A 25,709-nucleotide genomic window follows, 5' to 3' on the forward strand; every position below is an offset into this window, starting at 1 on the left:
AAAATGTACCTACTGTTAGGGACCAAACGACAGGCTCTAGGACCTGAGTCATGTTTACCAGAAAGAGACAGGATATGCGCTCATCCTGCCTGGCCAATCATGTAACGCCAGCTACTCCTGTAACTGAGACAAAGAATTGCCTGTATATAAGCCGGCATACTCCTTTGTTCGGGGCTCTTGTCGGATTCCCTTGTGAGGGATGACACTTGGGCCCTAGCGCGCTAGGAATAAACAAACTCCCTTCTTGCCTTTGCATTACCGTGGTGGACTTGCTCTCTCTCTCGGTCGGTTCGGAGATACGGGCTCGGTGCATAACACCTACCTTGTGGGGTGACTAGGGCAATTGAGATACTCTGAGTTACTTAGACTAGCGGCTGACATGCAAGTTGTCAAAGGCTAACAGCATTATCTATAAAAAATTTTCCTGGGGTAGCCTCTCTCTGGCAAAGTTTCCTCTCCTTTCCTTCCCCCGCTCCTTACTTCTCTGGAGCTCTCTAGCATCCTGGGATCCAGTCATTTATGACCTTAAAGAAACGAGCTTCCCCAAAGCGAAACTTCCTACAGAGAAGATTACCCACTGAGGCAGGCCCACCCTCCTGAAATCAAGATCTTTGAGCAACATTTTCTCCACCAGACGAGGAAAAGAGGTGCCAATGGGCTACTTATGAAATATCTGGGCTTCTGCACCTGGTCAAACTTGGGTGAGGGGGCTGCAAATGGTGAGAGGCTAGATGGGGGCTTACCTGTGGAAATCTTCTCCATCACTGTTGAGACCTTGAGGGCAGAACATGATCCCAGAGCAGGCTCTTCCTCCTTAGAGTCTGGGCTGGGACAAGTGGCCAAAGATGGAGTTGGATTCTGGCTAAGAGCCTAACAGCAGGGGATATGTGGCCAGAAGGAGCACTAGCCAAAGCTGGACCCCCAGCTCTCTCCATAACTAGCTGTGTGACCTCAGCTTTTCACTTTTCAGTAAAACAAGAGATGGGACTAGAGAATCTGTAAGGGCTTATTCAACTCTGAAGCTTGGGATTCTAAGAAGTGGAGTTTGGTGCAGTAGACTCCGATGAAATGAAATTTGAAAATCCAGCTCTGTCAGTTTGGCAATTCTGTATTCTTGGGCAAAGGGTTATCACTCTTTGTCCCTTTGAGTTTCGTCTGTGACTAGGGGGTAATAGAGGTGTACCCTAATAGAGATGGTTAATTTTTTGTGGCAACTTGACTGGGCCACAGATGGCCAGATATTTAGTGAAACATTATACTGTCTGTGGGTGTTTTGGGTACGATTAACATTTAAATTGGTGCACTTAGTGATTTCGGTGGATGAGGCAGCAGTGAGCGGCAGTGTGAAATGAGATATTAATTCTGTCCAGGAGCTGAACCTGAGTAGCCTAGGGGCTCAGATGGTAAAGAACTGGCCTGATGTGCAGGAGACCTGAGCTTGATCTCTGGGCCAGGAAGATCCCCTGGAGAAGGAATGGCTAGCACTCCAGGATTCCTGCCTGGAGAATCACATGGACTGAAAGGCTATAGGCTACAGTAAAGAGGTGGTTAAGTCATTTATATAGGTCAGTTCTTCCACGTCTTTGTTTACCTTTAGCCAAAATCTGGTTTCTTTTCCCACACCTGACCTACCCTGCAACCTTACCCTGGGTGTGCACATACCCCTCAGTCAAGATAGATCTCAAAGTGAAGGCTTCTGTAAGGAGTAAGACTCATTAAGGCCTGGCGTTATCCCATGACTTTTGACAACCAAGGATCCTTTCTGCATATGTGTAGTGTTTCCATGTCCCAAAAAGGAGGATGGGGGGCAGAGATCCCTTAATCCTTTACTTGGACACAGTTTTGTCCCTCTTTGTCCTTGCCATGATTGTTATCTTGAAGTGTTTACAACAGTCAGTTCAGTTCAGTTCAATTCAGTCACTCCATCATGTCTGACTCTGCGACCCCATCATGGACTGCAGCATGCCAGGCCTCCCTGTCCATCACCAACTTCCAGAGTTTACTCAAACTCATGTACATTGAGTTGGTGATGTCATCCAACCATCTCATCCTCTATCATCCCCTTCTCCTCCTGCCTTTAGTCTTTCCCAGCATCAGGGTCTTTTCCAATGAGTCAGCTCTTCGCATCAGGTGGCCAAAGTATTGCAGTTTCAGCTTCAACATCAGTCCTTCCAACGAACACTCAGGACAGATTTCCTTTAGGATGAACTGGTTGGAACTCCATGCAGGCTGAGGGTCTCTCAAGAGTCTTCTCCAACACCACAGTTCAAAAGCATCAAGTCTTCGGTGCTCAGCTTTCTTTATAGTCCAACTCTCACATCCATACATGACTACTGGAAAAACATAGCCTTGACTAGATGGACATTTGTTGGCAAAGTAATATCTCTGCATTTTAATATGCTGTCTGCTGCTGCTGCTGCTGCTCCTAAGTAGCTTCCGTCGTGTTCGACTTTGTGCAGGGCTCCCTCATCCCTGGGATTCTCCAGGCAAGAACACTGGAGTGGGTTTGCCATTTCCTTCTCCAATGCATGAAAGTGAAAAGTGAAAGTTGAGTCACTCAGTTGTGTCCTACTCTTAGCAACCCCATGGACTGTAGCCTACCAGGCTCCTCCATCCATGGGACTTCCAGGCAAGAGCACTGGAGTGGGGTGCCATTGCCTTCTCCGAATGTGCTGTCTAGGTTGGTCAAAACTTTTCTTCCAAGGAGTAAGCATCTTTTAATTTCATGGCTGCAATCACCATCTGCAGTCATTTTGGAGCCCCCTGCAAAAAAGTCAGCAACTGTTTCCACTGTTTCCCCATCTATTTGCCATGAAGTGATGGGACCACATGCCATGATCTTAGTTTTCTGAATGTTGAGCTTGAAGCCAACTTTTTCACTCTCCTCTTTCACTTTCATCAAGAGGCTCTTTAGTTCTTCTCCACTTTCTGCCATAAGGGTGATGTCATCTGCATATCTGAGGTTATTGATATTTCTCCTGGCAATCTTGATTTCAGTGTGTGATTCATCCAGGCCAGCGTTTATCATGATGTACTCTGAATATAAGTTAAATAAACAGGGTGGCAATATACAGCTTTGACATACTCCTTTTCCTATTTGGAACCAGTCTCTTGCTCCATGTCTGGTTCTAATGGTTGCATCTTGACCTGCATACAGATTTCTCAGGAGGCAGGTCAGGTCATCTGGTATTCTCATCTCTTTCAGAATATTCCACAGTTTATTATGATCCACACAGTCAAAGCATTTGGCATAGTCAATAAAACAGAAATAGATGTTTTTCTGGAACTCTCTTGCTTTTTCAATGATCCAGCAGATGTTGACAATTTGATCTCTGGTTCCTCTGCCTTTTCTAAAACCAGCTTGAACATCTGGAAGTTCACGGTTCACATATTGCTGAAGCCTGGCTTGGAGAATTTTGAGCATTAGTTTACTAGCATGTGAGATGAGTGCAATTGTGCAGTAGTTTGAGCATTCCTTGCCATTGCCTTACTCTGCGATTGGAATGAAAACTGACCTTTTCCAGTCCTGTGGCCACTGCTGAAGTTTTCCAAATTTGCTGGCATATTGAGTGCAACACTTTCACAGCATCATCTTTTAGAATTTGAAATAGTTCAAATAGCTCAACTGGAATTCCATCACCTCCACTAGCTTTGTTCATAGTGATGCTTCCTAAGGCCCCTTCCTAAGGCCCACTTGACTTCACATTTCAGGATGTCTGGCTCTAGGTGAGTGATCACACCATTGTGGTTATCTGGGTCATGAGTATCTTTTTTGTACATTCTTCTGTGTATTCTTGGCACATCTTCTTAATATCTTCCGCTTCTGTTAGGTCCATACCATTTCTGTCCTTTATTGAGCCCATCTTTGCATGAAATGTTCCCTTGATACCTCTAGTTTTCTTGAAGAGATCTCTAGTCTTTCTTATTCTATTGTTTTCCTCTATATCTTTGCATTAATCGCTGAGGAAGGCTTTCTTATCTCTCCTTGCTATTCTTTGGAACTCTGCATTCAAATGGATATATCTTTCCTTTTCTCCTTTGCTTTTCACTACTCTTCTTTTCACAGCTATTTGTAAGGCCTCCTCAGATAGCCATTTTGCTTTTTTGCATTTCTTTTCCACGGGGATGGTCTTTATCCCTGTCTCCTAGCTCATCAGGCACTCTGTCTATCAGATTTAGTCCCTTGAATCTATTTCTCACTTCCACTGTATAATCATAAGGGATTTGATTTAGGTCATACATGAATGGTCTAGTGGTTTTCCCTCCTTTCTTCAATTTAAGTCTGAATTTGGCAATAAAGAGTTCATGAATGGAGCTACAGTGAGCTCCTGGTCTTGTTTTTGCTGACTGTATAGAGCTTCTCCATCTTTGGTGGCAAAAATATAATCAATCTGATTTCGGTCTTGACCATATGGTGATGTCCATGTGCAGAGTCTTCTGTTGTGTTGTTGGAAGAGGGTGTTTGCTATGATCAGTGTGTTTTCTTGGCAAACCTCTATTAGTCTTTGCCCTGCTTCATTCTGTAATCCAAGGCCAAATTTGCCTGTTACTCCATGTGTTTGTTTGTTGACTTCCTACTTTTGCATTCTGCTGCCCTGTAATGAAAAGGACATCTTTTTTAGGTATTAGTTCCAGAACGTCTTGTAGGTCTTCATAGAACCATTCAACTTCAGCTTCTTCAGCATTACTGGTTGGGGCATAGACTTAAGATTACTGTGATATTGAATTGTTTGCTTTGGAAACGAACAGAGATCATTCTATCTTTTTTGAAATTGCATCCAAGTACTGCATTTCAGACTCTTTTGTTGACTATGATGTCTACTCCATTTCTTCTAAGGGATTCCTGCCCACAGTAGTAGGTATAATGGTCATCTGAGTTAAATTCACCCATTCCAGTCCATTTTAGTTCATTGATTCCTAAAATGTCTACATTCACTCTTGCCATCTCCTGTTTGACTACTTCCAATTTGCCTTGATTCATGGACCTAACAGTCCAGGTTCCTATGCAATATTGCTCTTTACAGCATTGGACCTTTCTTCCATCACCAATGCCATCCACAGCTGGGTGTTGTTTTTGCTTTGGCTCCATCTCTTCATTCTTTTTGGAGTTATTTTTCCACTGTTCTCCAGTAGCATATTGGGCACCTACTGACCTGGGGAGCTCATCTTTCAGCGTCCTATCTTTTTGCCTTTTCATACTGTTCATGGGGTTCTCAAGGCAAGAATACTGAAGTGGTTTTCCATTCCCTTTTCCAATGGACCACATTTTGTCAGAACTCTCCACCATGAGCCATCTGTCTTCGGTGGCCCTACATGGCATGGCTCATAGTTTCATTGAATTAGACAAGGCTGTGGTCCGTGTGATTAGATTGGTTAGTTTCCTGTGATTGTGGTTTTCAGTCTCTCTGGCCTCTGATGGATAAGAACGAGAGGCTTATGGAAGCTTCCTGATGGGAGAGACAGACTGAGGGGGAAACTGGGTCTTGTTCTGATGGGCAGGGCCATGCTCAGTAAGTCTTTAATCCAATTTTCTGTTGATGGGTGGAGCTGTGTTTGCTCCCTGCTAGTTGCCTGGGGCCAAACTATGGTGGAGGTAATGAAGATGATGGTGACCTCCTTCAAAAGATCTCACGCATGTACTGCTGCATTTGGTGCCCCCAAGCTTGCATCAGGCCACCGTTGACCCAGGCCTCTGCTGGAAACTCCTGGACACTGGCAGGCAAGTCTGGGTCAGTCTCTTGTGGGGTCACTCCTCCTTTCTCCTGGGTCCTGGTGCACAAGGTTCTGTTTGTGCCCTCCAGGAGTCTATTTCCCAGTCCTGTGTAAGTTCTGGCAGCTCTATGGTGGGTTAATGGTGACTTCCTCCAAGAGGGCTCATGCCACACCGAAGTCTGCTGCACCCAAGGCCGCTGTCCCTGTGGCAGGCCACTGCTGACCCATACCTCCTCAGGAGATGCTCAAACACAGTTCTGTCTCAGTCTCTTTGGGTCCCTGGGTCCTGGTGTGCACAAGGTTTGTCTGAGCCCTCTGAGTGTCTCTGGCAGGAATAGGGCTTGATTCTAAACACAAATTCGCCCCTCCTACCATCTTGCTGGGGCTTCTTTGCTCTTGGACATGGGGTATCTCCTTACAGCTGCTCCAGTGCCTACCATCTTACTGGGGTTTGTCAAGAAACTTACTGGGATTTTATGAGTCAAAGACTGGCTATTTTCCCTGTTTCTGTTGTTACTTCTATTTGAGAGGGCACGTAGGAGTCTGATTGTAAATGCCTTAACTGGAGCCCACCAATCTCTTGTCTCAAGGAAATGCAAACAGGAATCTAGTTGTAAGTATCCAGCCTGAAGCCCACTTCTTCCTGCCCCATGAAATGCAAACAAGAGGCTGGCTGTTAATGTCTAACCTGCAGCTCATCTATCTCCTGCCTCATTAGTAAAGCAACTTTCCCTTAGTAATGGGAGGGGGCTCATCCAATCTGTTGGGGGCCTGAATAGAACAAAAAGGCTGAGTAAAAGGGATCTCATCCTGCCTACTGCCTTTGCATTAGGACATTGGTTTTTCCATGCCTTTGGACTCAGGATTGAAACATCACCTCTGCCTGGGCTTTGAGCCTGCATGTTCAGATTGGATCTCAACCCTGAGCTCTGCCGGATCTCAGGCCCTTTTACTCAGACTTGAACTACACCACCAGCTCTTCTGGGCTTCCAGCTGGCCAACTGCAGATCTTGGGACTTGTCAGCCTTCGTAATGTGTGAGCCAGTTCCTTAAAATAAACCATACACCCACACCCATATCCACACCCACAAACACACACATATCCTGTCAGTTCTATTTCCCCAGAGAACTCTGACTAATACAGTCTCCTTCCCATCTGCCTTGTCAGTTTTTCAGGAAAATCTTCATATTTTTGTTTCATGTATCTTTCAACTCATACTCAATTCAGTTCAGTTCAGTTCATTTCAGTCACTCAGTCATGTCCGACTCTTTGGGACCCCATGAATCGCAGCACGCCAGGCCTCCCTGTCCATCACCAACTCCCACAGTTCACTCAGACTCACGTCCATTGAGTCCGTGATGCCATCCAGCCATCTCATCCTCTGTTGTCCCCTTCTCCTCCTGCCCCCAATCCCTCCCAGCATCAGAGTCTTTTCCAATGAGTCAACTCTTTGCATCAGGTGGCCAAAGGACTGGAGCTTCAGCTTCAGCATCATTCCTTCCAAAGAAATCCCAGGGCTGATCTCCTTCAGAATGGACTGGTTGGATCTCCTTGCAGTCCAAGGGACTCTCAAGAGTCTTCTCCAACACCACAGTTCAAAAGCATGAATTCTTCAGTGCTCAGCTTTCATCACAGTCCAACTCTCACATCCATACATGACTACTGGAAAAACAATAGCCTTGACTAGACGGACCTTAGTTGGCAAAGTAATGTCTCTGGTTTTGAATATGCTATCTAGGTTGGTCATAACTTTTCTTCCAAGGAGTAAGTGTCTTTTAATTTCATGGCTGCAGTCACCATCTTCAGTGATTTTGAAGCCCCCCAAAATAAAGTCTGACCCTGTTTCCACTGTTTCCCCATCTATTTCCCATGAAGTGATGAGACCAGATGCCATGATCTTCGTTTTCTGAATGTTGAGCTTTAAGCCAACTTTTTCGCTCTCCTCTTTCACTTTCATCAAGAGGCTTTTTAGTTCCTCTTCACTTTCTGCCATAATGGTGGTGTCATCTGCATATCTGAGATTATTGATATTTCTCCTGGCAATCGTGATTCCAGCTTGTGCTTCTTCCAGTCCAGAGTTTCTCTGCATAGAAGTTAAATAAGCAGGGTGACAATATACAGCCTTGACGTACTCCTTTTCCTCTTTGGAACCAGTCTGTTGTTCCATGTCCAGTTCTAACTGTTGCTTCCTGACCTGCATACAGATTTCTCAAGAGGCAGGTCAGGTGGTCTGGTATTCCCATCTCTCTCCCAAATAATACAGTGGCTATTTGCAGAGAGCAAAACATCACAACAGTAGAATACATTCCATGTGTCCTATGTTGTGTCCATTTTTATTATTTCAAGTGTTTTTATAATTAATCCTAGGGACACAGTGACCCAGGGAGATAATAAAGCAGAAGTTGTTCCCTTCATTTTTACTTTAGCGATGTAGTTAAAGTATAATTGACACACAATAATCTACACCGATTTAAGTGTACAATTGTGATGAATTTTGAGATATGAACCTATCTGTGAAACCATCAGAAGAGTCGACATAAATAAAATACCCGTCCTCTAAAGTTTCCCTGTGCTTCGTTGTAATCCATTCCCTTCCCCCACCCCACCCCATCCCCAGATGATCACTATTGATATGTTTCCTTTTTGTATGAAAAGAAAAAAGTAAAGTGTTAGTTGCTCAGTCATGTTTGACTCTTTGCAACCCTGTGGACTACAGTCTCCCAGACTCCTCTCTTCATGGAATTCTCTAGGCAAGAATATTGGAGTGGGTACCCATTCCCTTCTCCACGGGATTTTCCCAACCCAGGGATTGAACTCTGGTCTGAAGCATTACAGGCAGATTCTTTACTGTTTGAGCCACCAGGGAAGCCCTTCCTTTTTTTTATAGTCACTGAGAAAACCGAAGACCAGAAGGTAATACGTCCTGCCTATGACAGGATTAATATACAGCCTCCTGACACTTGGCCCAGTATTCATTCTAGAAGACCATCATAACTCATCCTTAGCAGAAAGGGAGAGAGAACCATTTATTGAGCACCCGCCATATGCTAAGTCCCAGGCTAGGTGCTTTATATGGTAGCTATGTAAATATCGTAGCCTGCGCACTCCTTTGGCTCTAGATGCCTTCTCTCTGATGAGCATTATCCTCCATCCCTGAGTTCTCACTGAAGCTCATATATCCAGTGTGAGCTTGGACATGTCTCTTTCTTGGAGGTTTAGCAAGCATCTCAGACTGAGCTCACCTAAACTTATCTTTATTTACAACCTACTTTCCTCTAGTTCCCGAACAGTAGGCCCTGATTCTTCTATTCAAGTGCTCAAGCCAGAAATTTTGAGTCAACTGATTCTTCCCTTCCCTTCACCTGGGACCACTGCTACCCCTTGGTCAAGCCACCGTCATGCCCTACTTGCTGCCCCTGCTTTCTTTCTTGCTCTGCCCTCTATAATCTTTTCTCCATGCATCAGCCAGTTGTTGCTGTTTAGTCACTCAGTCCAACTCTTTGTGACTCTATGGACTTGTAGCCTGCCCAGCTCCACTGTCCATGGAATTCTCCAGGCAAGAATACTGGAGTGGGTTGCCATTTCCTTCTCGTCAGCCAGTAGTCTTCTTAAAACATATGAGATCATGACATTCCTCTTCCTAAAACCCTCCCCACCTCCACCCCCCTCACCCCCCCACCAGTGGCTTCCCAACACATTTGGAATAATTGTATGTTTTTACTTAACCTCATGAAGTTCTGTGTGATTTGCCACTTTTGTGAACTGGTATTGCAACCCCATCCTGATCTCTGGACACACACACAAGCCTCCAGCTGTTCTGACCTTCCTTTTAGTGCTTGAACATATTAAGCTTATCACTGCCGTAATTCTTTGCTTAGAACACTATGCTCTCCTTTTAGCTTAATATGGATAATTTCTATTCTTTCCTAAGCTATCAGCCAAGGACAAGAGATGGTAGTTATCACCATCTGAAATTGTTATTTTTTTGATAATCTGTTCATTGCATGTCTTCCTTCTTGAGAACGAGAGTAGGAACCTTGCATGTTGTATTTACTGATGTATATACTTATCTGTCTCCAACACCTAGAAAAATATTTGGCATATTCTAGGTGCTCAATACCTATTTGTTGAATAAATGGCCAAATAATAGGTGTCTTAATCACAGTAATTGTTAACAATCCTCACAGTTAAATATTTCTCTACTGCTATGTAAAAACTCAACAAGTCTTCCTAATTTTTTCTCTCCTCATTGTTTTACTTGGCTCTGTGCTCTCCATAGTGATGAAACCTTTAAACATTTTAACTTCTTTATTTTCCTACCCCCTCGTGAAACCTCTCCCCCTATACCCCCAACCCCTACCTCTTGGGTTTTGCCAAGTAAATTCAGCACTTTCATTCTATTATCCCATATTTTCTTACAATATGCCTCTTCTGTTTCAATAATCCTCACTTAACTCATATTACAATCCCCAGTCAAGCATTCATCATTTGTTTTTAGATTTAATAATAAAATACCATAAGATTCATTGCTTATTACTTTTTCTTATACTTGTCATCCTCTGTATCTTGAGACTTTTGTTTTAATTTAAGTTTCCTTTGGTTAGAATCCTTCTCAAGTGGTTTCTCAGCTAGGGGTATGCCTTTTTTTAAAGGCGCATAACTCTTTGACTTCTTTAATGTTTGAAAAGTTCTTTCAATAAGAATAGCAACAATTAGAAGGCTATATTTGGTAGTAGTTTGTGCTATTGCTGGGGGAAGGGGGTATGACAGAATAGTCAAGGGCCTTATCTTCCCGGAGCTTACGTTTTTTTCTTGGCCTTTGCACTGGTGGAATAGATTAACGCAGGAATTAACACTCCCACCCTCAATCTCAAAGGCTTAAAAAAATCCTAAGTGTCCTTTTTACTCATGCGAAGTTTGCTGCTGATCCCAGGGAACTTACTAGGGAGCTTATTGACTATGTGAAGGCTCAGTGTTTTGAGTCTATATCAACAAGAGCTGCCTAGATCACATCAGTTCAGTTCAGTCGCTCAGTCGTGTCTGACTCTTTGCGACCCCATGAATCGCAGCATGCCAGACCTCCCTGTCCATCACCAACTCCTGGAGTTCACTCAAACTCACGTCCATTGAGTCGGTGATGCCATCCAGCCATCTCATCCTCTGTCGACCCCTTCTCCTCCTGCCCCCAATCCCTCCCAGCATCAGAGTCTTTTCCAATGAGTCAACTCTTCACATGAGGTGGCCGAAGTATTGGAGTTTCAGCTTTCGCATCATTCCTTCCAAAGAACACCCAGGGCTGATCTCCTTCAGAATGGACTGGTTGGATCTCCTTGCAGTCCAAGGGACTCTCCAGTGTCTTCTCCAACACCACAGTTCAAAAGCATCAATTCTTCAGTGCTCAGCTTTTTTCACAGTCCAACTCTCACATCCATAGATGACTACTGGAAAAACCATAGCCTTGACTAGACGGACCTTAGTCAGCAAAGTAATGTCTCTGCTTTTGAATATGCTATCTAGGTTGGTCATAACTTTCTTTCCAAGGAGTAAGCATCTTAATTTCATGGCTGCAATCACCATCTGCAGTGATTTTGGAGCCCCCAAAAATAAAGTCTGACACTGTTTCCACTGTTTCCCCATCTATTTCCCATGAAGTGATGGGACCAGATACCTTGATCTTCGTTTTCTGAATGTTGAGCTTTAAGCCAACTTTTTCGCTCTCCTCTTTCACTTTCATCAAGAAGCTGTTTAGTTCTTCTTTACTTTCTGCCATAAGGGTGGTGTCATCTGCATATCTGAGATTATTGATATTTCTCCTGGCAATCTTGATTCCAGCTTGTGCTTCTTCCAGCCTAGTGTTTCTCATGATATACTCTGCACAGAAGTTAAATAAGTAGGGTGACAATATACCGCCTTGACATACTCCTTTTCCTCTTTGGAACCAGTTTGTTGTTCCATGTCCAGTTTTAACTGTTGCTTCCTGACCTGCATCTAGGTTTCTCAAGAGGCAGGTCAGGTGGTCTGGTATTCCCATCTCTCTCAGAATTTTCCACAGTTTATTGTGATCCACACAGTCAAAGGCTTTGGCATAGTCAATAAAGCAGAAAGAGATGTTTTTCTTGAACTTTCTTGCTTTTTCCAAGATCCAGTAGATGTTGGCAATTTGATCTCTGGTTCCTCTGCCTTTTCTAAAACCAGCTTGAACATCTGGAAGTTCATGGTTCACATGTCGCTGAAGCCTGGCTTGGAGAATTTTGAGCATTACTTTTCTAATGTGTGAGATAAGTGTTATTGAACCATAGTTTTAAATTTTTTTAATTGAACTTTAGAATTTAGAAATCACGTGTATAGTACTAAAAGGTGTTTTTGTGTGTGTGCTTTCACACTATCTCATTAAGAATTCTAACAGTATCTTGCCTCCTTAAAAGCCACATGTTGGGAAAGGTCTCCCTGCCTCAATGGCTTCTGATCCCTTTAATAATATCTGGCCTGTAAGTACATGTTTTGTAGAGTATGCGCACAAGGCATTGGGGTCTTTTGGGCCAAGGGAGGCCAATAGGTAGTGGAAGACAGAGAAGTTTTTTTTTCTGGTAGGTTGTTGATGACAGGTTTGTTAAGATTGGGTAGGGAAGGGAGCCTCTTTGTTATAATATTCCATTGGAAATGGGGTGTCTTCAACCCCATGTTGCCACTTCCCTCTGACACAGGCACCTCTGAAAAATAGCTGACCTCTTCTAGAGCCACATAGAGCTAGTTGGAGGGATGGTTCCTCTCCCTGACCCTAGAGGGTCCAGCATGCTTTCTTCCCGTGACCTCATAATTGAAGTCTTCACTGCAGATTCTTCTAGGAAGGCAAGCCTCTTTTCAGGTGGGGTTTGAGTTCTTCCTTTGGTGTAACAATGAATGAGTCCCTCATCTTTAGTCCTCTTTCCCAGTATTTGAAGTGTCAGCCATATCCGGCTTTTCTTCTAGGCCACTACAATGAGCCAAGTTTATTTTGGTGGTTGAATGATCCCTGGAAGCTAGAACAGTGAAAAGACCCTGAGCACATATTCAGGTCATTATTCTGTAGAATCCTCCAAGAATTTCCTCTCTGATCTTCCCATCTTCTTATCTTTTCAAGCCCCATTTCTTTATTCATAGTGGCATGCCAACCTGTTCCCCTGAAAGAAGTCTTATAAAAAAGGGAGAGCAATAGTTTGAATTTGTCACTGTTATCATACTTTTATTTGCCTACAGATCAGATACTCTATCTGGTGCTGGCAACTTTCTGTGGTAAGTCTAGGATCAGCAACTGAGGACTAGCTTAGGGAGTTGACACCCTGTCATCTGCATCCAACTGTCATTATTGAAGCAGCCCCCAAACAAAGATGGGCAGGTAGGCATCTTGGGATAATGTGTCTCTGGCAAGGGGAATGGGTTGGGACATTTCATGGTCGTCTGTGAGAGTAGTCATTTCATCATGAGAGTATACCTTTGAAATGTCTTTGTTGTTTGTTTCTTTCCTGATGGCTGGCAATGTTGCCATGTTCCCACCAGATATACAGAAGGCAAATACTGGGTTCAAAGCGCTGTGCGACATCTAATATATGTTGACTCCTTCACTCCTACCACACCTCTGTGTTGCTATCCCCATTTTACACATGGGCAAGTAGGGCTTAAAGAGAAGAGGTGAATGAGATGGCAGCATCGGTATGTGAAGGTGGTTTGAGTGATCCCAATGTCCATACGCATGTTCTGTGCCATTAATCCATGCTATGCTCAATTTTGACTTGGTTTTGAAAGATGAACCAGTATTTCAAGAGCAAAGAAGTAAAGGAAAGGTGGTTGGTTTACCAGCCCACAAATAGGCAGCAGTTGGCCATAAACGGGAAATGGAAAGGGGTCCAATGTGATTGGATTATATACTACAGTTCAGTTCAGTCGCCCAGTCATGCCCAACTCTTGCCACCCCATGGACTGCAGCATGTCAGGCTTCGCCGTCCATCGCCAGCTCCTAGAGTTTGTTCAAATTTGTGTCCATCAAGTAGGTGACACCATCCAACCATCTCATCCTTTGTCATTCCCTTCTCCTCCTGCCTTCAATCTTTCCCAGCATCAGGTGGCCAAAGTGTTGGAGCTTTAGCTTCAGCACCAATCTTTCCAGTGAATACTCAGGACTGATTTCCGTTATGTTTGACTGGTTTGATTTCCTTGCCATACAGGAGGGTTGTTATGGAGGGATGAGATTTGAAAGAGAAGTTAATGCCAGATGGTAAAGGATCCCATCTCTTCCAAGCTGGCAAAGATTAGGCAAATTGCTTCACCTCTCTGAGGCTTAGTCTTCTGATCTGGAAATGCCTTTCCTGATTGCATCCGTGTGTGTGTGTGTGTGTGTGTGTGTGTGTTCATGCATTCCCATGTGTGTTTTCCTGTGAAGCACCTAGTAAGTGCTTAATGAAAGTTAATCCTCCCTTGCTTTTCAGGACCTGGCAGCTGGCTGGAAGAGGGGGTTAGGGATGGGAGGAGTGAAGGGATGGCAATGCTTATCACCTCCAGAGACCCCAGGCTTCTTCCAATTCCAACAACCTCTTCACATTTGAGAGATCAGCCTCGGGCCCATTTGGTGTTAATTACAGCAACCCAGGCTTCTCTGTGTGAAGGAAACAGGCCCTCGTTTCTCTCATTAAAGTAAAATATGACCCATTTTTATGCTTGCGTATTTTGTTGCCGAGATTACGAGAGTCATCCTTTCTGTTTATACGGAACGGAGAAACGTTACACCGGGAGGGCGGCCGGGGGCCCGATTCTGGGGAATAGAAAGCAGATGTGGTCCTCACTGCAATTTTCCCTTCCAGCCTCGCCGCCCTCTCCTCCTCACTGCCTCTTCTCCCTCTCAGAAGCATAATCCTTATTTCAGATCCACATGAGGTAAGCGGACTGTAGGGGAATAAGCTCACATTTATGGAGCTCTTTACCAGGTGCCAAGCTCTATAAACAAGTTTCCCCCTTAATTCTCCCCCAAAGCTTCAGGGGTGGTTGGTATTAATCGTTTTTTCATTCCCCAGTTCCCTCAAACCAGAGATGCCCAAAGTCTTCCCAGTGCTTTGAGATGTGGAGAAAAATGAATCCTCCTGATCACAGACGCAAGTACAGACCTTGTGCACAGGCTTTCAGGTCCACAGAGCTGTCACACATATCACATGATAGAGGTCATCGCAGGTCAAGGTGACTGGGGGTCAGAGGGTTCAGGGATTCGTACAAGGTCAAGTTAACTAGTGAGCAATGGGGATTCAGAAAGATTTTAGGCAGAGAACTGACAATGTGCATTGCGTGATTTTGAAGGATTGCTCTGGTAACAGTCTAGGAAGTGGGTGGGAGGGAAGTGAGAATCTTTGCGGTTGTTATGTTCTCCATCACAGGCATTCAACAATACCATTGTAGTACACCAGCAGTCAAAGACTGTAGGTAAGTGAATGAACATAAATGATGTAAATAAAACTTTATTTACAAAAACAAAAGCTGGCTCTCATCTTTCTTTGTGGGGATGTACTCTTGTTGGGCAAGCGAAGCCCAGGTGGCACAGTGGTAAAGAATCCACCTGCCAATGCAGGAAACACAAGACATGCAGGTTCGATCCCTGGGTTAGGAAGATCCCCTGGAGTAGGAAATGGCAACCTACTCCAGTATTCTTGCTTGGAACATTCCTTGGACAGAGGAGCCTGGTGGGCTACAGTCTATGGGGTCTCAAAGAGTCAGAAACTACAGAAGCAAATTTGCATGTATTCTTGTTGGATATATTATTTACTATTGATTAGACCCAGGCTCTATGAAATTCCTTTTTGATTTCTGGATTTTTGTCTGCCAGAGATAAAATAGTTTATCTGATAGAAAAAAGGTTCTGCTTTTTTTGTCCTGAAGGACATTAACTAGTTTTGTATCTAACAAGATATCTTATTCCAATATTCTCTCTGTAGCACTTATGTAATATCAATACTCAGCTCTTCAAAAAAACTCCAAGCCAGCTTTACTATCAGGTTTCCTCATTAATGAATTATATAAATCTTGAACACATGTTAACTTTATGTTATCATGATAGTCATTTTTATTTTAACTTTCTGAAAATTATACAGTACTTCAAAAGAGGAGAGATGTAGGATAAGGCTGTCATCCAGAAAAGATACAGAGACTATGGAGATGTTAGGGATTTTTAAGAGGTATCGTTGATAGGACTTGATGACTGATGATATGAAATTGTGAAAAAGAGGAGTGAGAGTGAGTGGTTCCCAACTGTAGCTTCATGTGGTGACATTAACTGCAGTGGCCTTCACAGATATAGGAATACCATCACTGACTAATTCCCTCCAGCCTTGGAAAGTTGCATAGTTGACAATGGATCTGAGGGGTGATGGGCAAATGGCAAAGAACCAGGTCAACCTCTAAGGCTCCCCATCCTTACTGTCTCTTTTGGAAATTCAAATACTAATCTTGATAAGTTAGTATTTGGAAACCTGAGTTGAGAATTCAAATAGTAATAAATTGTTTCCTGGGGTATTGCAGGAATACTGCTTTTGGGGAGAGAGGTCAGAAAGAGGAAAGCACACAGACATCTGTGTCCCTTTCCAAGTGGGGCTGTGTGGTGGGAGGATGTGGAGCCCTGGAGGAGGTGTGGGTGGGGGGCTCTGCCCTATGCTCAGTGAAGACAGATGTCCCAGCCCTCATGAGGTTTATATTTGAATCAGGGAAGATATTACACTGTATTATAAATTCCTTTTCCTCATTTCTGGGAGAAATTTATCCTCTACATGTATTGCATACCAGCAGCACAGCAGATATACATGTTCATCAGTGGGGACTGATTAGGTAAATTCCATACAATAGAATGCTAGGTTATGGTGGGAAAGAATAAGAAAGTGCTATACATCCTGATGAGAAATGATCTCCATGGTAGGGTGTGATGTGGCAAGAACCGGGTGAGAAATGATTATGGAGTGTGCTACTTTTCATGTCAGAATGGGGGAAAATAAGAATACATATTTTTATTTGCCTGAAGTAACTCTAGGAGGGATACCCAAGAAACAAAGGAATGTGAGACCTGCTGAAGTGAGGGAAGGTGGGTGGATGGGACAGGGTTAGAAGTTAGTTTTTCACCACTTTACACCATTTTATGTTGTTTTGAACTTTGGATAATGATGGGGATAGTGTAAGGTACCTCTAGGAGTAGTGTATAACTCAGAGTAAAATAACAGGGAAGGCCCCCTGGAGAAGCTGACATTTAATCTGATAAGTTGGAGTTGGCTGGCAGTGAAGAGCAGAGGAATGTTTCAGATAAGGGAACAGTACAAGTGAAGAACTTAAGGTGAGAGAGTATGGGAATCGGGGAACTTAAATTCATTATGGCTAAGGGGAAACCTGAAGACTTGCAGTTAAGGTAGGTGGAGAGGGCTGACATTTATCGAGGGTGAACTTTAGGCTTGCCTGCAACAGCACAGCGTGTGCCATGGGCTTCCCATACACCAGGCACCCTACCTAACCCCCCGCCTTCTTTGTCTCATCCATTCCTCACATGATCCCTACTTTCCAGGTGAGGAACAGAAGCTCCATAGTTTCAGTAGCTTCCTTAGGTCATGCAACCACTGAGTGGTGGATGGCAAGCCAGACTGCCTACTCCTCTATTTTGTCACCTATAATATGAGGACATCGGCTGTATAGATGAGATGGAAAGCATAGGAAGCACCTGGCTCAGTGACTGACACATTATAGAGACCTCCCTAATCTCACCTACTGATAACTGGTGGCACCCAAGTCCAGGCAGATCACTCAAACTGGCAGCACAGCCTGCTGGAAAGGGTTGAATTGGAGAGAAAAGAGAACTCAAAATATGCAGTTGAAATTCTTGACTCACAGTAAAAACAATTATTGTAAAGAAAGGAGCAGGGGAGCCATACTAAATCCAGATCTCCTAAATATAAGATTCTCAACCCCTCTCCTTTTGCAGCTTGGGGAAGGTCATTCAACAGCAGTGACCCTGAGCAGAGCTGCCATGAGCTTGGCCCCTGCCAAGCACCCTGCAGGCACCATCCCCACGTGGTCTCAGCTGCTGCTTGCTGCTGCTGGCTTAGATACGCATTGCTATCCCCATTTAATAGCCAAGGGAGCAGAAGCTGAAGGTTAGCCATATTGCCCAAGGTCATGTAGGTATAAGCATTGGACCAGACTTGAACATTGTTCTCTGCTGGATGACAGGTTTTTTCATTTTAATCTATACCCAAGTGATTAGTGCACAATATGAAAAGAGCTATGATTCTGTCCAAGTCTCTGACTCAACAAGGCTGCAGAGAAGGGTCCAGAACCTTCTAGAAGGATGAGGTGACCTTTGACTGGAGTCCTGTAGAAGAAGAAGATGCTGTCCAGGTAGAGTGGAGACAGAAGGGTACTCCAGGTGGAAGGACCAGAATGGACAAGGATTGGGAGGGATGGAGGTCTGCGGCTCATTTGGAAAATAAGGCGGCTAGAGAGGCAGCAGGAGAGAGTGGGAGGGACGGGCAAGCAGACCTGACTCCATATATGAAACAAACTTTATCTTTCCCTTTGGCAAGTCCATCGTCACCCTCTAATCTAAAAATGAGAAGAGAGAGGCCACTGAAAAGTGGTTTCCCATTTGAACAAGGTTTGCTGTGAAAAGACCCAGCTGGCTGGTGGAGGATCATGTTTCCTGTCTGGATGGCCTCCAAAGAGGGGTCTTCTGAGGAGGCCGAGTGTGGCCAGCCGCTCTGCTCCTCTGTTCAATCACTTGCTCTGTTTGCTCTCTCACTGGTTCCTCGTCCAGTCGCTGCCCCCACACCTCATCAATTACCCTGGGCTCGAGGAGGAAGGCCTACCACACTGCTGTGGAGACCCCCAGTGCTTGGTGCTGACAACGCAGAGCTGGGCTCTATCTGGCCTGATAATCTGGGGACAGATAAGGGCCATTAACACCTCTCTTAGTTACAGAAACCCAAAGCGGGCCTGCTAGTCCCTGACAGGCAGAGCTGGGAGGAAATGTGAAGATCCAGGCTTCATCTGATTTTATTTATTTTATTTAAATGAGTTAATATCTGAGAGCCCTAGGAAGAGTGCCGAGCATGTAGCAAGTGCCAGGCAAGCCCTTGGTGGTGTTGTTAATTGTGCATGCTTAGTTGCTCAGTCATATCCGGCTCTTTGCAGCCCCATAGACTGTTGCCTACCAGGTTCCTCTGTCCATGGATTTTTTCAGGCAAGAATACTGATTGTCATTGTCTTCTCCAGGAGATTGTCCTGACCCAGGGATTGGACCCTTGTCTCCTGCATCTTCCTGCATTGGCAGGTGGATTCTTTATGACTGAGCCACCTGGGAGGCCCCACGGGTGTTATTAGTGCTCTTATTGTATAGGCAGAAATGAGACTTGCTCAGTTACACAGCAAGTGACAGGCTGAACTGGGACGGGTCCAGGCCAGGGCTCTTTCCCCGACATATTGCTGCGCTGGGAAGGGCTCTGAGGGTTTTGTTTCCACCTTGTAGTTGGCATTTTGAGCTCCATTTTAGGATCAGTTCTAAGAAAAGGCACAATAGAAAGTTTGTTATCTTAGGGGAACCACTGACAAAGGCTGTTTTTCTTTAAAATGTCTCTTCTTTTGATCTCATCCCTGATCAGCACTGTGCAAGAGGCATCTTCATTTTGTGGATGAGAAAATCGAGCATATGCATACCGCACCTGAAGGCCTGCTCTCAGAAGATGCTCACACATTTTAACTCTCTCAGTCATCTGGGTGAGCGCAGTGACTGAAAGTCGCTCAGTCGTGTCTGACTCTTTGTGACCCCATGGACTATACACACTACACAGTCCATGGAACTCTCCAGGCCAGAACACTGGGGTGGGTAGCCTTTCCCTTCTCCAGGGGATCTTCCCAACCCAGGGATCAAACCCAGGTCTCCCGTGTTTCAGGCGGATTCTTTACCAGCTGAGCCACAAGGGAAGCCTGAGTGCGGTGACTAATGAAGATTAAAAAAAAAAAAGCCAACGAAGATGTCTCTGTGAAAATGTATCTCCCACCTAACGCAGATCTTTCTCCCCTCCCAGAGTGTGAAATGAGAAATGATGACTAGAGAGAGTTTGGTGGGGTCCCCAGGGGGTCAGAGCTGAAGGGGAGGCTGGTGGGTGGCCTGTTGCTGGGTGGGATGAGAGTGCCTTGAGGGGCACCCATCTGTCTTGTCCTTTGACGTGTGGGGTAAACTTGTACCTGCTTCTCATTCAGCAGAAGCATCTGTACTATCTGCTTCTGAGAAGAATGTCTAAATAGAATCCAGGCAGGCTGACTTGAGATGAGTTTTGTACCCATCTGGGAAAGGTGGGTGGTGGGTGGGCCAGTAGGCACTGGGATGGCCTTATCCCAGAGAGGTAAGGCTGGAAGGGGAAAGCCAAGAAGACCCTTGCTTAGGGAGTAGCCACCAAGGCTACTGAGTCTGTGATATTCAGCCCAGAATTCTTTCTGAAATTTGCTAAAGTCAGTTTTAGGGGAAATAAAAGGCAGTTAATTCTGTCTTATGAGGGATGCAGCTCAGTGGTAAAGAACCCACCTGCAATGCAGGAGATATGAGAGTCATAGGTTTAATCACTGGGTTGGGAAGCTCCCCTGGAGTAGGAAGTGGCAACCTACTCCAGTATTCTTGCCTGGAAAATTCCATGGACAGAGGAGCCTAGGAGGCTATCGTCCATGGAGTCACAAAAGAGTTGGACATCACTGAGACACACAAGCACACATGCTGCTTACAAAAAGGCATGATATAGCACACTGGTTTAGGGCCCTGTTTCTGGAGCCTGTGTTCAAATTTTAGCTACACTTCTCCCTACTAACTGTGTGACTCTCAGCATTTCTCTCTCTTTTTCCTTTTTTTTTTGTGTGCCTCTATTTCCTCATCTGTCAAATGGGAGACTATTGCTATAACTTACATCATAGAGTTGATATAACGCTAAAGAGTTTATATACAGGAAGTGCACAGAACAGCATGTAAGCCCTAGCTAAATGTTGCTCTTACCTCACACCAGTCAGAATGGCCATCATCAGAAAAAATCTACAAACAATAAATGCTGGAGAGGGTGTGGAGAAAAGGGAACGCTCCTGCACTGTTGGTGGGAATGTAAACCTATGCAGCCATTATGGAGAGCAAAATGGAGATTCCTAGGAATAAATCTATCTTGGTGGTCATTTAGTTGCTAAGTCATATCCAACTCTTGAGACCCCATAGATTGTAGTCCACCAGGCTCCTCTGTCCATGGGATTCTCCAGGCAAGAATACTGGAGTGGATTGCCATTTCCTTCTCCAGGAAATCTACCCAACCCAGGAATCGAACCTGGCAGATTCTTTGCCAACTGAGCTACGAGGGAAGCTCACATGACCCAGCAATCCCACTGCTTGGTGTACACTCTGAGAAAACCACAATTGTTTCTTTTAACCATGATTCTAAAAGACATGTGTACCCCAGTGTTCATTGCAGCACTGTTTACAATAGCCAGGACATGGAGGCGACCTAGATGCCCATCAGCAGACGAATGGCTAAGAAAGCTGTGGCACATATACACGATGGAGTATTGCTCAGCCATAAAAGGGAGTGAATCTGAGTCCGTTGTAATGAGGTAGACAAACCTAGAGCCTCTTATGCAGAATAAAGTAAGTCATAGAGAAAAACAGACATCATATATTAACGCGTATATATGGAATCTAGAAAAAATACTGCTGAACCTATTTGCAGAGAAGGATTGGAGACACAGATGTAGAGACACAGCTGGGGAAAGAGAGGGTGGGCTGAACTGAGAAAGGAGCATTGACAGACACACTATCATGAGTAACATAGATAGCTAATGGGAGCTGCTATTTAACACAGGGAGACCAGTCTGGGGCTCTGTGATGACCTACAGGGGTGGGAGGGGAGAGGGGAGGGAGGGGGTATGTATATGATTATGACTGATTCAGAGTGTTGTATGGTAGGAAACAACACAACACTTTAAAGCAATTTTCCTACAATTAAAGACCAAAAATGTTGCTGTTATTATTGCTACAAATTAACACCTACACAAGTGGCGCAGTGGTAAAGAATCCATCTGCCAACAGGGTTGGGAAGATCCTCTGGGTCGAGAAGATCTCCTGGGGAAGGAAATGGTCACCCACTCCAGTATTTGTGCCTAGTAAATTCCATAGACAGAGAAGCCAGGTGGGCTATATAGTCCATGGGGTCACAAACAGTCAACATGACTGAGTGGGCACACACACACACACACACACACACACACACACACACACACACGCATTGGGTGCTTTACATGCATCAGTCTCTTATTAAATCCTCACACCTAATTCTCCCACAGAGAGCAGTAGGCCTATGTATGGACTCTGACGATCTAACTCCAAAGACTATGTGCTTTCTCCTGGGCCAGGCTGACTCTAAAATTCTTTGTCTTCATCTGAAATCTCTTGTTTTCTTGAAATGTCCCCCACTTTCCCCATTCAATGAGACTGTAGAGAGATCAGTGAGAAGGTCACTTTATGGGCATCCTATGAAGCCATCCTATGAACAGCCCCCTCTCTGGGGCCAGGGTTCTTGGCCAGATGGAAAGGCCCCATGCACATGGCCTGCTGTCAGACTCCAAGGTTTGCCCCCTATGTTGGATTGGCATCTGTGTAACTGTAGGTGAGTCTCATCACCTCTGGGAGCCTCGTTTCCCTCTGCCTTTTCCATCTTTACAGCCTTGTGGCTGGCTGGGCAACTCAACAGGGCTGAAAACATAAGGAGCTGCTCATAGATGAAGTTTTGGGAGATGTGAAGAGGCCTCAGCCATTGTCATTCTTGCAGATAATAAAAAATGAAAAAAAAAAAAAAGCCAGATAGCATTATAAAATAGGATGTGTTTAAGATCCAACCATGATCATTCTTTTTCTAATCCTGCTGGGACATGTCTGGGGCTATACATTTTACCTCTTCGAAGCCTAAATGGAATTTCTAATGAGGCCCTTTGGGCCTGAGGGGTGGGCCAAGGCCCCTCCTGACTCCTCTGAGACAGATCATACGTTAGCCTGGCTGCTGCACCCAGCCAGGCCTAGACTGAACTCCGTAGGTGGGGCTGTCTGTATTCCTCAGAGTGCCTGGCACAGTAAAGTTTGAGAATCTTAGAGAATGAAATTGACCTTCCCTCCTTCTCCTAGGAGAAGCCTGGAGTCTCCAATCTCTTCGCTTTTCCTCATCAACTGGCTGACCACTTCTCACCACCTTCTTCTATGCCTGGTTCAGACTCAGGACTGAGGTTGCCGTGTCTATGGAACAATTGCTGCCTCTGTGTGTTCTCATCTTTTGGTGCAAAGTCTACCTAGAGAGACCTAGAGCTACAGGGGTGTGGGAGTACAGAGCTATATTCATGGGTAGTGCTGAGCCCTGCACATGGGTGGATGAGAGCCCAGGACTGGAGCTGTGAGCAGCTCAAACCCTGAGAGCAGATGTGATGATGACCCGAGAAAGCTAGTGACTAGCCCAGAGCCTGGCACACAGATGTGCTTATGCATGAAGGAATCAGTGAGTAAGGCAGCCCTGGGCCCTGGCTTCCAGGTCCCCTTGGTGCACCCACAGACATCTGTCCTCTACCCTCCGAGTCACAACATTGGCCTCTTGTCATGATTGCTGCTCTGTCCTTTGATCATGAACTTTAGTACAGGCCTTGCATATTGTCTCAGCATCTTCAGCACCCACCACTGCATCTGGCCCACAGTGGGGCCAGATATATTGAAGGGATGAATGAATGGCTGTTCCTACATTCCATTCATCCATGGCTGCAAACTGGAGGAGCAAAACCAGGCAGCCCAGCTCACTGTTGTGATCACAAGTGCAGTCATGCTGTTTCCTGCTGCTTGAGAGCTTTATGTAACTCCAGGCAGCATGAGGAGCATATAATAGGAAGGGCAAGTTGAGGGTTACGTGGAGACATTTCAGCAAGCATCGGCTGCAGATACAGCCTGGGGTGGAAGACAAAAACACGTTGACTTGATGTAAGCGTTGTTTCTTGCTCAACTTGCTCTTTGCCCAGAATTGGCTCATCGCTTAAATGGCCAGTGGGGTTCATCTTCATGGAAGGAGGGACATATATTAATAGGCACCCACTCGGTTACATGGAGCAAAATGTTTCCTAAAGATTCTATCCTAAGGTCCCTCATTTTACAGAAGAGACCTTGAAGCCTAAGAGTTAAGAAACTTGCTTAAGGCCACAGAAATAATCAGTAGCCATATGACTTGCTATGATTTATTGAGTACTTCTTGTGGAATAGCAACTCATTTTTATAAGATTCTTGATTAAAAAGGGTTTCCCTCATAGCGCAGTTGGTAAAAAATCTTCCTGCAATGCAGGAGACCCTGGTTCGATTCCTGGGTGGGGAAGATCCCCTGGAGAAGGGATAGTCTACCCACCCCAGTATTCTTGGGCTTCCCTTGTGGCTCAGCTGGTAAAGAATCTGCCTGCAATGCGGGACTCCTGGATTCGATCCCTGGGTTGGGAAGATCCTCTGGAGAAGGAAAGTTTACCCACTCTAGTAATCTGACCTGAGAATTCCATCGACTGTATAGTCAGTATAGTCTAAGGGGTTGCAAAGAGTTGGACATGACTGAGTGACTTTCACTTTGATTAAGAAACTTTATGGATTGGGTTTAATTACACCCATTTGACAGAAGTAGAAACTGAGGCTCAGAGAGATCAAGCAACTTCCTAAGTGCTACCTTGTTAGAGATCAAATTGCCAACATCCACTGGATCATCGAAAAAGCAAGAGAGTTCCAGAAAAACATCTATTTCTGCTTTATTGACTATGCCAAAGCCTTTGACTGTGTGGATCGCAATAAACTGGAAAATTCTTCAAGAGTTGGGAATACCAGACCACCTAACCTGCCTCTTGAGAAATCTGTATGCAGGTCAGGAAGCAACAGTTAGAACTGGACATGGAACAACAGACTGGTTCCAAATAGGAAAAGGAGTACGTCAAGGCTGTATATTGTCACCCTGCTTATTTAACTTATACGCAGAGTACATCATGAGAAACGCTGGACTGGAAGAAACATAAGCTGGAATCAAGATTGCCGGGAGAAATATCAATAATCTCAGATATGCAGATGACACCACCCTTATGGCAGAAAGTGAAGAGGAACTAAAAAGCCTCTTGATGAAAGTGAAAGAGGAGAGTGAAAAAGTTGGCTTAAAGCTCAACAGTCAGAAAACGAAGATCATGGCATCTGGTCCTACCACGTCATGGGAAATAGATGGGGAAACAGTGGAAACAGTGTCAGACTTTATTTTTTGGGGCTCCAAAATCACTGTAGATGGTGACTGCAGCCATGAAATTAAAAGACGTTACTCCTTAGAAGAAAAGTTATGACCAACCTAGATAGCATATTCAAAAGCAGAGACATTACTTTGCCGACTAAGGTCTGTCTAGTCAAGGCTATGGTTTTTCCTGTGGTCATGTATGGATGTGAGAGTTGGACTGTCAAGAAGGCTGAGTGCCGAAGAATTGATGCTTTTCAACTGTTGGAGAAGACTCTTGAGAGTCCCTTGGACTGCAAGGAGATCCAACCAGTCCATTCTGAAGGAGATCAACCCTGGGATTTCTTTGGAAGGAATGATGCTAAAGCTGAAGCTCCAGTACTTTGGCCACCTCATGTGAAGAGTTGACTCATTGGAAAAGACTCTGATGCTGGGAGGGATTGGGGGCAGGAGGAGAAGGGGACGACAGAGGATGAGATGGCTGAATGGCATCACTGACTCGATGGACGTGAGTCTGAGTGAACTCTGGGAGTTGGTGATGGACAGGGAGGCCTGGCGTGCTGCGATTCATGGGGTCGCAAAGAGTTGGACACGACTGAGCGACTGAACTGACTGAAAAGTTGTTGTTAGGTAACTGACAGAGATGGGCCATCAGTCCAAATCTCACAGACTTAGAGCTTGTGCTACAGAGGTCATTAGTCAGCAGA

This window comes from Capra hircus, chromosome 3, assembly GCF_001704415.2.
Source record: "Capra hircus breed San Clemente chromosome 3, ASM170441v1, whole genome shotgun sequence".
Lineage (NCBI taxonomy): Eukaryota > Metazoa > Chordata > Mammalia > Artiodactyla > Bovidae > Capra > Capra hircus.